Raw genomic sequence first — 15,475 nt, forward strand, 5'->3', positions numbered from 1 at the left:
GCGGTGGATTAATCCACACACACCGCCCCGGTGATTATGTGTGGCAGCGGCACTGTGATTGTCGTATGGAGTCAAAATTAGATTAGATTAGATTCAACTTTATTGTCATTACACATGTACAAGTACAGAGCAACGAAATGCCGTTTGGCATCTAACCAGAAGTGCAACAGAAGTAGTGGGAAATGAACTAGTGTGTGTGTGTGTGTGTGTCTTTATGATAATGAAGAAACTTGGTCACAGTGCAGCGGTGCGGCTCATTGGTCGGTTTTTAGTTCAATGGCACAGAGGAGAAAGATAGATCAGGCTTTGATCCACATCCACACACTTGTTGGTCGTATCTAATTTATATTCCTTATTATATTATAATGCTTGTTATTGTTTTCGCATGCACATCAATAATATATTATGAAGTTATTAGAAATTATGGGAGATGAACAGAATCTAAGCGATTAAAGAGCGGCATCTGAAAACTTTCCGATGTTTACGCCAATTTACACCGTTTGATTTTTACTTTTAATAACAGGCTTTGATTTACAGTATTTACTGCAAACGGACCCAATCGCTTCATATCGCTCACAATACAACTTTATTAACGGCTTTAGGGGGAACCGTAATATCTCGAGACACCCACAACTCCAAAGATCACTAATATATATGTTAAGCGCCAACTATTTCCTGGTTCCAGTTTCTTCCCTTCCCCCCTGTTTTAGAATATTTTAAATTAAATATCTTTGGGGTTTTGTCATTTTTCTGATATTTTTATAAAGAAAAATATTCAAAGATATTCATGATATTGGAATTAACTCGCCACAACTCCAAAGCTTACTAAAAAATATGATATTTATTTAATTATAAAGCAAAAGTGCCAACTATTTCCTCGTTCCAGTTTCTGATTTTTTATAATATTTGAAATTAAATATATTTGGGGTTGTCATTTTTCTGATATTTTTAATGAACAAAAATATTCCCCAAATATTCCAAAAATATTCATGTTATTGAAATTAACTCGCCGAAAACCGCCACCGTCCCTTTTACCTCCCAGCGCACACTCACCCTGAGTGGGTCCGCGCAACGTCGTCCAGCCTTCAACGGGACTTAGTCAAATTAATCCAACGCTGAGTTTTTTTGGTGAATATTTAGTCGCGTCAATATCGATGTTAGCTGTCCGTTAGCAATTCCCGATGCCGTGGGTCGAGTGTGTCGACCAATCGGAGGCTGGGTTCACAACTGGGCGGCACCATTGAGTGATAGGATATCGTGGTATTTTTGTATATTGTGGTATCTTCGTGGCTCTGTGGCGGTCAGAGGAATAAATCCTCGGAAATAATGTTGGTTTCATTTGTGTAACTTTTAAGATTACTAAAAGCATATTTTTGTGGAAAGTCGTGAGCTGAAAATCTTGTAGATTTTATTCAAACACAATTATTTGCATGATACAAACCCAGAACAAAAGAAATAATACCGAAGATAACCCGATGATAAGAAAACCTGATGATAAGAGGAAATACCGAAGATAGAACCTAAAGTCGAAGCCGTGAATACACGACAAGACTTGTAATTTAGCTGAAATAATCCCTCCAAACATTCTCTGGAGAATCATCTGGGCTCCTTGAGGATACGTCACAAATCAGAATACCACTTCCCGATGTACTCGTGATCGGGACGTCGGGACGGAAAGCTTAATCCCCCGCGAAAAACAACGCTAGCCGTTCGGTGGAATGTGCCCCGCGGGGACAAAAATCTGTTCCTCCTCCTTCAGCCGAGAGCGGCGAGTTCTCATCTTACTCTCGCAAGAAATTTATGCAAATTAAAGTTGTGCCACAAAACAAATCCCCGATAAGAGCCGCCGCCACGACGCCAGACAAATAAATGGCCTCTTCATCTCCCGATCGCAGGCACAAAGTGCTTCGGCTCTGACGCCTCCGCACCTGGGAGCCCTGAATAATGGGAGCGCTCTTCAAGTTTCAAGTTTTTTTTTTATTGTCACATCCCCTTTTATACAAGTATAATTCGTGAAAAATGAAAAAAACAAAACACCCGACAGCAGTAGCAGACTAAAAAAAGAATAAGAATGAGAATAAATGAGATATATATATATATATATATACATATATATATGTATATACATATATATATACATATATATAAACACATACATATATATGTATATACATATACAGGACTGTCTCAGAAAATTAGAATATTGTGATGAAGTTCTTTATTTTCTGTAATGCAATTCAAAAAACAAAAATGTCATGCATTCTGGATTCATTACAAATCAACTGAAATATTGCAAGCCTTTTATTCTTTTAATATTGCTGATTATGGCTTACAGCTTAAGAAAACTCAAATATCCTATCTCTAAATATTAGAATATCATGAAAAAGTATACTAGTAGGGTATTAAACAAATCACTTGAATTGTCTAATTAACTCGAAACACCTGCAAGGGTTTCCTGAGCCTTGACAAACACTCAGCTGTTATAAATCTTTTTTTTTACTTGGTCTGAGGAAATATTAAAATTTTATGAGATAGGATTTTAGAGTTTTCTTAAGCTGTAAGCCATAATCAGCAATATTAAAAGAATAAAAGGCTTGCAATATTTCAGTTGATTTGTAATGAATCCAGAATGCATGACATTTTTGTTTTTTTAATTGCATTACAGAAAATAAAGAACTTTATCACAATATTCTAATTTTCTGAGACAGTCCTGTATATACATATATATAAACATATATTTATATATCGAAAGTGCTCCCATTATTCATATACATGAATATATATATGTATTTATATATAAACTATGTATATATATATATATTTGTGTATATATATGTTTATACATATGTGCTTATATATATATGTACATATACGTGTTTATATATATGTATATATATACATATATATATACGTATATATATACGTATATATATGTATATATACGTATATGTATGTATACATATATTGGTGTTTTTAATTCCAATTGCCAGAACTAAAAACTGCAATAATACAATACAGGTCCGGATGCATAGCGGTGGAAGGAAGTGGAAGAAAGAGATGAAATAAAGTGATTTTTTTCATAAATCTGATACTTCTCATTTCCTGAGTTAATGCTATAATCTTCTGAGAGGCCGAAATCTGTCCAGGCGTCCCCCGGAGGGTCCCACGTGCCAAAATATTGGTGGAATTGGGGCCGATTTCCAACGCCTGCACTGTCGAATGATTTCGTGGACACAATATAACATTTATATCAACTCAATATGCACCAGCGTGACGGACTCAAACCGGCATTATTATCCCCCCCCCCCGGTAGCTATTAGACGTCCCGCTGTGCTCACAATTAGAGTCGAGCGCGGCGCTCGCGGCTTCAGTCAATTAAGTGGTAAAAGTGGTCTCCATCTTTTCCCTCTGCAGAGGACTCTGATTGTCGTGAAGGATGCGTGACGAGCGAAGGAGTACACACACATCGGCCTCCTGCCTGTCGAGCGAGAGATACAGCAGCTCCGCCATGGATCTCTATTAGGATGCACCATCGGACCAACAGTTGAGCAGCGTGCACACCTCTGATCATTTGTGTACCCACCTTGGTTATTTAAAACACACGTTTAGTGGTAGACGTGTTACAATATATACGATAGAAAATGGCCAACGGAGAGAGAGAGAGACTAAGATAGAGAGACTAAGAGAGAGGCTGAGATGTCGTGCGTTCTTTAAAAAGGAGCTAAATGCAGTATTCAGAGCTGGTCGGACTGGATCCACCTGTGAGAAGTCCATTTGAGACGATACCGGGAGAGACTTAACCCCCTGTGTGTGTGTGTGTGTGTGTGTGTGTGTAAAACTCGTAAACTCTCTCTCCTCCCCCCCCCCAGGGGCATTTTAACCCACTTTCCCTAAAACAACACAAAGTGCCTCACAGTCCCTCCGGCCCCGTCGACCGACCGGACGAGCAGCCGCAACCCGTCGCTCCGGTCCTGAGTGCTAGTTCAACTCCAGTAGCTCTATAGAAATACCTGCATGTCTGTTGAAGAAGGGATTACCGATTCAAGGGCGGTTTTATTATTTATTATTACAGGCTATAGGCCTGATCAATGTGTGTGTTATATCTATTACATTTTTTCCCAGTGCCTGGATCACTGCGGGACTCAAATGATTCGCTGAAGTTGCGTCCAGGCCGGGGATTTAAATGAGAAGAATAAAAGGAGCATCGGGAGAATGCGTTCATAGTCGGTATCAGTGGAAGTGAATGAGAACATTCAAGGTCGACCAGGAGAACGAGATGTTGCCCCCGGCGAGGTTGCACCACACGCTCTCTGCACACACACACACACACACACTCCTCCCCCTCCTCCAGAGCTCGTATGTCCACCTCTGATGGCCCGGAGGGGGTTGCTTGTTAAACCAGAAGGAAAGTGGAGGTCAGCGACCCCGCATGGGGAGGGTAGTCCGTCAACTCCATGTCACCTGGGAACGTCTCCTGACGGTTTTTAAATCATATACAGCCACAAAAAGACAAGAGTGAATCCACCAATATGATATATATATATATATATATATTCTTTTCTTTATATATGTACAGTATATATATAAATATATATATATATATGTGTTGAAGTATAAATTGGCAGATATATATATATATTTTTTAAGTATAAATGTATATATATATATATATTGGACAATATATTTATAATTATATATATCTTTTAGACAAAATAATTATATTTATATATATATTTTAAGTATAAATATACATATTCATTCATACTTTTTAATATATACAATTAAATTCAAATATATATTTTTAAAGTATAAATATATATATGTTCCTATTTATATGTATATATATATATACACACACATATGTTGTTGGTCTCGAGGGGTTTATAATGCCCCATTTACATTTGGGCAATTAGCTGATAGTCTGAATAAATTCCACCATCTTGAGATTATAATCAGTCAAAGTAAATATAACTACAAATCTATCATTTTTATTTAATTTACGATAAATATAGTCTCATATAGAGGTGAATGTTCCCCGACAACAAGGAGCTCTTTCCAGAAACAACGGTCGCCGTTACTCGGGATAATCAAAAGATTTACTGGGTTAATTTTAAGATGATGAACATTGGTAATAGAGAGCACGATCGTCAAAGCCATGACGTCACGATGAGAGAGGAAGAGGAGAAGGCGAAGACGACTTTTTTAAACATTCAATCAACGAGATAAACAAATAAACTCTTCATCACGCAGCTTTTCTGTATTTCCTTCTCGTGGACTTTCCAGTGAGGAGAGCCGACGGCCGCCCTGCTGCAGTGCCCTTGAGCAACAGCTCTCCAGATCTACCAAGCGGACATGCCGGCTGGCCAGGAAGAGGATGCTGCGCTGCCGGTCTGCCCGGCAACAAGATCCAGCTCTGTGGAGCAAATAGAAAACAACTTTCAAAACTTCTTAAGATAATATTTTTAATACGTCTTTGGTAAAGGATTTACCGCATGCTTTCATACTATCCTATTTTTTTGGGGGGGGGGGGGGGTATTTATTATTGTTTTGTAGAAACACACAAAGGCTTACTTAGATGTTTGTGTGTGTTTTTCTTTTGTTGGTTTGTCCCAATCTGGCAACTTGACACATTTCCCTTTTTAAACCGAATTTATAATTTCCATTCAAACTTGAAGTCACGTTCGCTGTCGATCTGTTTAATATTGAAGCGTCTTCTGCACCTCACTTCTGTGGCCGGGTGAAGAAGATGAATAAATAATGTATGGGTGGTTTCATTGTGGAGATAAATACTCCATCGGAGGCTTCTCCCTCGTTCTCAGGCCCCTGAGTACTGAGACAGTGATGAAGAGGTCTGGAGGTCCGAGGGGGCCGGGGCTCTGTCTGATGGATGGGCATTCCTCAGCCTTCCTCCCCCTCCCCCCCCCCCTCCCCTCTAGGTGATGAACAAGCTCATTACTACCGCCTCCTGATGAAAGTAGGCCATTATCTCTTCTCGGCGCACTTTGAACTCGGACAAAAGGAACCTAAACACCCCCCCCCTACCCCTCCCCTCCCCCTCCCCCGTCTTCCCCTGGCTGGGGTTACGTAATGCAGTGGAATTGTTGGCTCGCAGCCAGGGATCTACTCCCGAGATACCGGCGCGGCCGCATTCACCGGATTCTAGCTCGCCGGTGACCCGAGGTCTATCTCGACTTCCATCCGGCCGTGACGCGTCTGTCATCTTCACAGAGGGGGGGGGGGTATCACCCCAGCTCACTCCTCAACTGAGTCAACTATGAAGCTCACGGGACACGAGTGTCTTTTCAAAATAAAGTTTTAGACGTTACTAGTTTTTTTTCAGGTTTGCTTATTTCTACGTGACAAACCGCTCGAGGCAAGTGAAGTTAGTTTTTTTTTTTTAAGTAAGGCGAAAGAAGACAACGTTGACCTCGGTTTCACCGCGGGACACGGAGAGCGGGTGACAGTCCCGTGTTCGTTTCTCCTCCTCACTCTGGTTGCCGTGGCCGACGCGGGCGGGTTTGCGTCGGAGCCGTTAGTTGTGTGTGTGTGTGTGTGTGTGTGACGTGTTTGGGTTGTGGAGTCCGTCTCTAGTTGGGTGGCAGTGTGGCGGGTACTTTATGTTTGGGGAACCTCACCCACAAACGGCCTGGAATCGCTTCTTCAAAGCACCGTGCCGATTGGCCGAGGACAGAAATCAGTCACGACAACTCGTGAATCAAGAAACGCCACCGCGGACGTTTGGGGGGAAACTTTGTGATAATTCGGTTGTTGAGCTATTACAATAAAAGACAAAAGCGTCCACCTGTTGGTGGCGCTAAAGAAGAAGTCGTTTTACGATGGTCAGCGGGATTCATTCATAAAAAAAGATACCGTTTATTCGTGCCTCGGTGTTCACTTCCGATGTTTAAGAGTATTTAGAGACTCACACACCTGAGAGACGATTCAATGCAACACACGAAAAGGAGGTGGGGGGGGGGGGGGTGTCTGGAGCGAGTCACTCAAACTGAGATGTTGACAGAAGGGGGACACGTAACCCCCCCCCCACACACACACACACACACACACACACACACACACATCCCCAGTTGAGACGACGCCCTTGGGACTGACTCCTCCACTTTCAGCCCACGCGCCGTTTGAATGTCTTAAAAAAATTGAAAAAAACGCGACACCCTCGTGCGTCTTACATCAAGGTCACGGCAACTTTTTCACACGACAAAAAAAACCCTGAATAAAAACAATCCATACGCCCCACCCCCCACCCCTCCCCCCAACCCAAACCACACACACACTAAAGAGAAGAAGCAGAAGAAAAACTCACTCGCACCTCTTTCCCTGAAGGTTTGCGAAACACCTATCGCCATGACAACCACTCTCTCTTTACCGCCGGTGCCCGTGGGAGGTTTTTTTCGCCCTTTTTCTAATTTCACACTGTGTGGATATCTCCATTCAGTAATTACAATCCCATCCATTCTCATTCTCCCTGTCCAGACAATGTGCCTTGAATACACACACACACACAAATAAATAAATATATATATATATCTTGCCTATTTACACACACTAACCTGCGCACAGACACACACACACAGGGGCTCAGGGTGTGTGTGTGTGTGTGGAAGAGATAGAGGCAGAGAGACAGATGTGAACGGTCACGACTCCAAACCCTCCCGACGCACACAAGCACACGCGAGCACATCGCTCTCGAAATCCAATTTTCGGGCCGACTTCCAGCCCGTGCAGTTAGAAAGTTTAAATAATTGCAAAGTAATAAGCAACTCAAATCAATATGATGTTGTCTTTCGCAAATAATAGGCCGCAACAGTCCGAGGAGACGCAACATAGACGCAGGTGGAAGACCCTGCAGGAGCCTTCAGGAGGAGGGCCGATGTTTGGCGGACGTTGTGATGTCACACGTCGGGAGGTGAGACGCATCCGAGAAGATTCAACGAGAGGTTTTCTTGAGGGGCACCAGAGTCCCTCAAGAAAACCTCTCGTATTATTGACCTTCTCGTAACACTTCCATCTTCGTCCACAGAGGGCGCCAAAACCAACACAACATGGAAGCTCCTCGTTTGGGCTTTAAATAACCGACGTGACGCAGCTGGGCTACGTCGCTCTGAACGGCTGCCAGGCTGTGGCAGTTGACTTTTATTTTTGTAGTTTACTCTTTGTCTGTGGTTGTGTTGCGTCTCTTTGTAGTTTTTTGCATCTCTGTGTAGTTGTAATGTGTCTCTTTGTAGTTGCAATGTGTCTCTTTGTAGTTGTTTTGTGTCTCGTAGTTGTTTTGCGTCTTTGTAGTTTTTTGCATCTCTGTGTAGTTATAATGTGTCTCTTTGTAGTTGTTTTGTGTCTCTTTGTAGTTGCAATGTGTCTTTGTCGTTTTTATTTGTTTCTTTGTCACTGTTTTGTGTCCCTTTGTAGTTGCCTTTCTCTTAGCAGATATTTTGCATCTCTTTGTAGTTTTTTTTAATCTATTTATAATTATTTTGTGTCTCTTTGAAGTTTTTTTGTTTCTCTGTGTAGTTGTGTTATGTCACTTTGTAGTTGTTTTGTGTCTCTTTGTAGTTGGTTTGCATCTCTTTGTAGTTCAATCAAAACGTGCATTTATTTGTATATTTTTTGTAATCATCCCAGTCCAAGCACCTCGTGTTGCGTAAGCCGACACGCCACTCGGGCCTTTTCATGATTCTCGTGGTTTCTGGCGTCTCTCTGTTCTCTTGTTCTGTCGCCACACTTGTTTGGTGAGAAACCCTGAAAACGCTGACGCTACCAGAGTCATCGGCTCCATTCCCACCAATCACACCCAGGTGACAGAAGAAGAAGAAGAAGGGCGGCAGCAGGTGCTCCAGAAAGTGATGACGATGTCGCCTCAGCTCCACGTCACACCTGCATGTCACCTGTTGGTAACGAGTGGATCTCCAGACTTACCCACATACCTTCTCAACGTCAATGCCAGAAATGCATGCGCTGTCATGCGTATTGAAGCATCCAAAGCCACTGAAAAGGTACTAGAACCTTTTATAGCCGAACACCTGTTAGATTCACACTGATGGAAAATTAAATGAAGACGTAAGTGCGTCTCTGTAAACGGAGAGAGCGCGGTCTACCAGAATAGATGATAATGAGAAAAGTTCCCCCCGGCCACACGGAAAAAAAATCAAATTTGCAAACAGCGGAGCACACGGCCCCTCTGTTTGTGAGTTATGATGGGATCAGAACATTGCAATGTCATTACTTTCCATCAGGTGGTCCTGCAGGGCCGGAACTCTCCTGCAATGATATTCCTCGATTAGAGTATTTTGATATCTTCTGTGTTCGGTGCATACTGTGTACATGCATGTCGCCCCTCCTCAAATTCATTCACATATTTGAATAGCTCCTAGCTTCTGAATCACAAAAGGTGGCCCGGTGTGAGCTGGTTTATCGGCGGCTCTCAGGTGCACCTGGCCCCCGGCTGTAAACACGGGCCCGGCTGAACTCGTGTTTACCACACAACTCTTCTAGGTCATCGCTGTGTCCTCCACACGGCCACTCGGGCAGATGTCAACACCCAGAAGCACGCTGGCTGAGAGAGAGAGGTGGGGGGGGGGGATGTTTGTAAAAAACATTGTTTTATTTGGTGTCTTGCGACATCTGCAGCTGTCCATCTTAGATTATGTGTCCGGTGGCCTATAATGCAACAATAGAAATAGATGCAGATAGATGTACAACAATTAAAAAGACACAAAAAACAACTAAAAAAAGAAACAAAACATCTACAAAGAGCTACAAAAATCTATAAAGTGACACAAAACAATTACAAAGAGATGCAAAACATTTACAATAAGAAACATCGACAAACAGACACAAGACAACAACAAAGAGATACAAACCAACTACAAAGAGACACAAACACATAAAGAGACACAGACAAATATAAAGAGATACAAAACAATACAAAAAGAGAAAAGATTTTAAAAAATAACTTAAAAGAGGCGCAATACAACTTCAAATAAATGCAAAACAACTTCAAAGAGACACAAACACATATAAAGAGATACAAAACAAATACAAAGAGACACAAAACTACTTTAAAAAGCCACAAAAAAACCGTCATAGACACACAAAACAACTACAAATAGACCATAAGACAAAACAGACAACTACAAATAACCACAGACAAAAAAAATAATGGCAAAAAGAAAAAGGCATCCAACAAAGACACAAAACGAGGACAGAGAAATACTAAATGAGTAGAAAATGAGGTGATTCAATTCAATTCAATTCAGTTTATTTGTATAGCCCAATTTCACAAATTACAAATTTGTCTCGGAGTGCTTTACAATCTGTACACATAGACATCCCTGCCCCAAAACCTCACATCGGACCAGGAAAAACTCCCAAATAACCCTTCAGGGGGAAAAAAAGGGAAGAAACCTGGAGGAGAGCAACAGAGGAGGATCCCTCTCCTAGGATGGACAGATGCAATAGATGTAATGTGTACAGAAGGACAGATTTAGAGTTAAAATACATTCAATGAATATGACAGAGTGTATGAATAGTTCATAGTAGGCATATTCCACGATGGAGACCTCCACGATCCATCAGGCAGATGGCGGTGGGGAGGAGTGCGCGAGTCTCAACAGGACAGTGGCGTAGTCATGAGCAGGAATTGACGACCCAGACGATCCATCAGGCAGATAGATCTATGCCGCCTCATAGGGTCCGATGACCCCATGAGACGTAAAGTCAAGGACTTCCGGGAGAAAGCAGAGTTAGTAACGGTGATTGAGAGATGAAAATTCATCCATATGGAGAGAAAAAAAAAGAGGAGATAGGTACTCAGTGCATCCTAAAACGTCCCCGGCAGCTATAAGCCTATAGGCAGCATATCAAGGGGCTGGACCAGGGCAAACCTGATTCAGCCCTAACTATAAACTCTGTCAAGAGGAAGGTCTTAAGTCTACTCTTAAACGAGGTGACTGTGTCTGCCTCCCGGACTGAGGTGGGCTGGTTCCATAAAAGAGGAGCTTGATAACTAAAGGCTCTGGCTCCCATTCTACTTTTTAAGACTCTAGGAACTACAAGTAGTCCCGCATTTAGTGGCCGTGAGCTCTCTAGTGGGGCAATATGGTACAAAGCTCCTTAAGATATGATGGAGCATCACCAATCAAGGCTTTGTAGGTTAAGAAGAATTTTAAAAGTGATTCTTGATTTTAGAGGCAACACTTCAGATATGACCTTCAAAGAACACACCAATTGGATCAACTGAGGGACCAAAATTATCATGAAAAATGAGGAATGAGTGATTAAAGCTGAAGGTAACAGGAGGGTTAAGAGGGCGGCCATGATGCTGATGTGGCCCAATGGTGAAAATGAGTTGGCCATCCTTGGTCTACGGGCACAAATGGCAAATAAAAACTTGAATCTTGTAACTTTCCTTCTTCCCGGGAGCGACGGCCTACGACTCTTCGTTGGTCAGAGGCTTCACGTTTACGCTCAAACACATAATGTTAAGAAATATACGGCTTGTTGGTGAAACCGTGCCACATTTTGACGTGTTTCCCCCCCCCGACACTCCAGATATTTGGCCACCCACCAAAAACAACGTGTCACTTTCATGTCTTTTGATCACTGAGATATTCTGAGTGAAAACCTCCCCGAGGTTTTTTTCTTCTTTTTTTGCGACTGGGGGGTGCGAGGTGCACGCTTCTTCTTTTGATTTTTTTTTTTTCCTCTTTTACTTTTACGGTTTGAGTTTTTTTTTTTTTGGAATAATAAAACAACTGTCAGCTAATTGGCAATAGGAGTGCAGTGTGGAGGAATGGAAGGGAAAAAAACTACAAAGTGACTCCACAAGGGAAATGTAGAAAGCTCCGCACACTGTACGCACAGCACAGTTGGTTTTTTAAGGGCACTGTTGCGGAACAATCCCTCGTCGCCTACTTTTATGCTTTTCCACTGTTGAATTTTTCATCTTCTTTTCTCGTGCGACACAGTGAGATGTACTTCACTCTACAGTAAGTCTCCGTCTGAAGAAGTTTACTTAAGATATGATGGGTCCCAACAAAGCTTGTTTGTTAACCAGACCTGAACTGCAACGTGCCGAGTCTTTGTTTTAAAGAAAGATGGATGAAGATGTGAGAGGTTGCACAGGTTGCTAAGATATAAACGTAAACTGCACACTCGCGATACGACACATCGAAGTTTTGATTGAAAAATTGCATGCGTCAAATTTACGCAATTATATATATATTATATGTATTATGTATATAAATATAAATGTACACATATTTATATATATATATATAAATATATTTATTTAAATGTATATAAAAAATATATATATATTTCTACATATATATATATTTATATATTAAAATATATTTCTACATATTTATATATATATTTTTTCAATATATATATCTTTTTTAATATATAATATATTTATATATATATATCTCTCAATGTAAATGTGAGAACTTATTGTAAACAAGTTTAACCTGGAGCATGAAAGAAGGTTGGTTTATATCTTGTTGTTTCTTACACCTGCAGTTACAGATCTTCTTTTTACACACAAACACACACACACACAATTTGCTTACAAACAAAACAAATCCTCACTTTTGACATTGTTCTTCGCTTGAGATCAAATGAAAATCCGCCGCTGGCAGTCGAAACGTCGGCCTCCTCGCCACATAACCGTCATCATCACGGGCGGACCTTGAACACTGCTCGTGGCCGTAATCTTGTTGTCATACGTCTTTTTCTCGCACTGCGAACGACGTGCCAACACTCAAAAGCCATTGAGCCCCTGGCCGCAGCAATTGGATTTTGAAACGTGGTGTGTGTGCGTGTGTGTACACATGCGGTGGGTAAAGTTCAGCATCGGGTGTTTTTTCATATGTGTGCATGGCTCTCACATCAAATAAAACTAATTACTGTGAAAAATAACGCGTTAACTCAGTTCGTTAATTACAGGTTTAACTAGTTTTTTTAAAAACGCATTTAACGCATGCGCAGAATGAGCTCAATCCGTCTGTTGTTTAGTGCGTGGGACGAAAAAGAAAGTCACTTGCAAATGAGCTTCAATCCACTTCAATCTGAACTCTGTCCGCTCTCTCATGCAGGCGGTCTGTTCATCGATATGATCCTTCCGCAGGTTCACCCTACGGAAACCTTACGACTTCTACTTCCTGTGAATCAGGGTCTCAACACGTCGATCGCGACCTGCCAGTCGTCGCGGCGTAGTCATCGGTAGATCATGACATTAAAGATTAGCGCCCCGGCATGTTCTCTATGGCGTCTTTGTTCTTTATTAAACTAAACGTCTGTTGTTGATCGTGTCTCCACAGCGGCATGTCATCTCTGCCTCTTCGCGTTGCGTTAACATGTCGATCTCCGTCTGGCGCCTACAGAGCTCCGTGCGCGCGCATCGAGACTCCGAAACAAAAAAAAAATCACTTATCAATCTGTCCACCTTTAGATTGTATCATGGTGGAGTTAATGGTTGACAAACATAGAAAAAATGTATTTAACCCTCTGTACCTTTACGTTTGTATATTTTACCCTTGGGGTCAGTTGACCCCAGCAATTAAAACCTCCAGAAAATTATTAGAATTAATGTGCTTCCCAAGTTTAAGTGTGAGGTACTTTATATTTGTTTGACTACCTAAATAGCCTTTAAATAAATAAAAAAGCCCAGTATTTCTGATATGTTGACACAGTGAAAAACAGCCTGGGGTCAAATTGACCCCCAAAAGAACACCGACATTAAACATTGAATGGGGTCAAATTGACCCGAAGGCAACAGGAGGGTTAAACATTCTGTTTGGATGAAGATGTTAATATTCATATGGAAGAAAACTGCTAAATAACTGTGAGTTGCAGCACCATTGTATAGAAAGAATGTATAAATATATATATCCGTCTTTTGTCATAAATCTCTATGTTCTCACAAAATAGCCGAATATCGGTAATATGATTAATCGTAATTAATCCACAAAACCTGTGATTAATCGATTAAAATTTTAATGTTCACAGCCTAATAAAACATCTACATCGGGTGGAGAGAGCAGCGGGCCATCAACCAGCGGCGGCCAGCGTCTGGAATGAATCTGTTGGTTTGAGGAGCTTTCGTAGCTCGTCTACTGGAAGCCGCTTCACTCGCGGACACTGGGTAGCGCCAAATGCGAAGCAACAGCGGAAGCCCAGCGTGAATAAATGTTCGCGAGATCTGCGGGGAATTGCGTCAGCGCAATCTGGTTATGGCGGTTATACCTCCGAACTGGGCTTGGCGTCTTGGAAATGAAATCAACAGAGCATGCGGGCTGCTCGTGAATTCGCACTTTTATCCTCTAATTCTGCGTTTAAATGTTGTCAATTTAGCAGATGATTTTGTCCTCACCGAAATACAAATTGAACAATCGAACCACGGTAGATAATATAAAAATAGATCTTTGAATGAAGAAAGTCAGGCTGAGGCAGCAATCTACACATTCAGTTTCATGGGTGAAACAATAACGTCGGCATTGGCATTTCCGCCAAATGTCGACATCTTTCAGATTCGTTGAGGCGAACACATCCATGAATTCGCTGAGGCTTTTATTTTTAAAGTCCTTGTCTCTGGTCTCCTCTGTTTCCCGCACTTCCTGTCCTGTGATTGTCCGCCCCCTCTCTAGTTGGTTCATTCCCTTCACCTGCCCTCAACCACTCCTCTTCTCTGTTTGATTACAGCCCGCCTCATTGTTTCCACCTGCGACTCGTTCCCTGTGTATTTACTCGGTGTCCTCGTTCTGTTCCCCGATTTGTATTTGTTTTCACCTCACCTCAGCTCCGCATTCCTCTGCTCCTGGGTCTGCTGTGACGACGGTGGCCTTGAGGCTCAACGCACCTGGTAATGAGAACTCATCTGAATAGAGATAAAAAAGAAATAAATAAGGCGTGCGTCTCAAACTGTTTCTATCTCGTCCCATTTTGAGGAAAAATATTTCATGCCCCTACCCGACAAAATGGTCACTTTTTATTGAAATAGCCGATCTCTGATTAGCTTTGGCAAATGTCAAGAATCAGCAGTCTTCGCCGTCGCGCATGCCTGTTAATGTAAACATGTACACGAATGTACAGGCATTTCAACATGTATTTATAGATGACTTGGTGTTATCTCCATGTACTTTGAACATGTAATATGTAGGTTCTCTCAATAAAAGGTCGTTCTGCATTTCTCCTGCGCCTGTAATACCACTGCGCGCCACTAGAGGGGTACTCCTGACAGTTTGAGAACCACTGAAATAAGGAAACATTTCCTAAACTTTTACTTGGAGACACATATAATGTCTTTACTCGGCTGACAAGTGCAGCGCTTATCTAAACCGAACTCGACCTTTTCGCGTATCAGCGGCGGACACAAAATAAAGATAAAGGGTCATATGAAAAGCCACATACCCGATCAATGATCAATAGGTGTGAGGACAAATGTTTGATCTTGACAAAT

Source organism: Pseudoliparis swirei, chromosome 8, assembly GCF_029220125.1.
Source record: "Pseudoliparis swirei isolate HS2019 ecotype Mariana Trench chromosome 8, NWPU_hadal_v1, whole genome shotgun sequence".
NCBI classification, from domain to species: domain Eukaryota; kingdom Metazoa; phylum Chordata; class Actinopteri; order Perciformes; family Liparidae; genus Pseudoliparis; species Pseudoliparis swirei.